At 49.4% G+C, this 830-nt stretch overlaps 1 pseudogene; it reads left to right on the top strand.

Moving 5' to 3' along the window:
- Nucleotides 1–437: 437 nt before the first annotated feature.
- Nucleotides 438–555, top strand: LOC126476176 (5S ribosomal RNA; annotated as a pseudogene).
- The last annotated feature ends 275 nt before the right edge of the window (nt 556–830 follow it).

Raw genomic sequence — 830 nt, forward strand, 5'->3', positions numbered from 1 at the left:
ATAGATCACATAACTAATGAGAAGGTATTGAATAGAATTGTGGAGGAGTTTGTGGCACAACTTGACTAGAAGAAGGAATCGGATGGTAGGACATGTTCTGAGGCATCAAGGGATCACCAATTTAGTATTGGAGGGCAGCGTGGAGGGTAAAAATCGTAGAGGTAGACCAACAGATGAATACATTAAGCAGATTCAGAAGGATGTAGGCTGCAGTACGTATTGGTAGATAAAGCAGCTTGCACAGGATATAGTAACATGGAGAGCTGCATCAAACCAGTCTCAGGACTGAAGACCACAACAACAAACCAAGACCAGGCGAACCACACGAACAGACAATGCTGATGGATCAGCCAGCATTGCGGAGGGTAATTGTAAGAAATCGCATGAAACCAGCGGAACGGATCACTCGTGAGTCCCAAAGTGCTAACAGCAGTCTAGCCAACAGCCTTGCCGCAGTGGTAACACCGGTTCCCGTCAGATCACGGAAGGTAAGCGCTGTTGGGCTGGGATAGCACTTGGATGGGTGACCATCCGGTCTGTCGAGCGCTGTTGGCAAGCGGGATGCATTTAGCGCATGTGAGGCAAACTGAGGAGCTACTTCATTGTCTCGTAAACTGACATACCGTCAGGAGAGCTGTGTGCTGACCACATGCCCTTCCGTATCCGCATCCACTGATGCCTGTGGGCTTGAGGATGACACGGCGGCCGGTCGGTTCCACTGGGCCTTTCAAGACTTGCTCGGACGGAGTTACCAGCAGTCCAGCTAGCACAATGATTGTGCATAGGGAGTTAAAAAAAATATGTACAGTGGTCGAACAGCTCCTCATAAG

Source organism: Schistocerca serialis, chromosome 4, assembly GCF_023864345.2.
Source record: "Schistocerca serialis cubense isolate TAMUIC-IGC-003099 chromosome 4, iqSchSeri2.2, whole genome shotgun sequence".
Lineage (NCBI taxonomy): Eukaryota > Metazoa > Arthropoda > Insecta > Orthoptera > Acrididae > Schistocerca > Schistocerca serialis.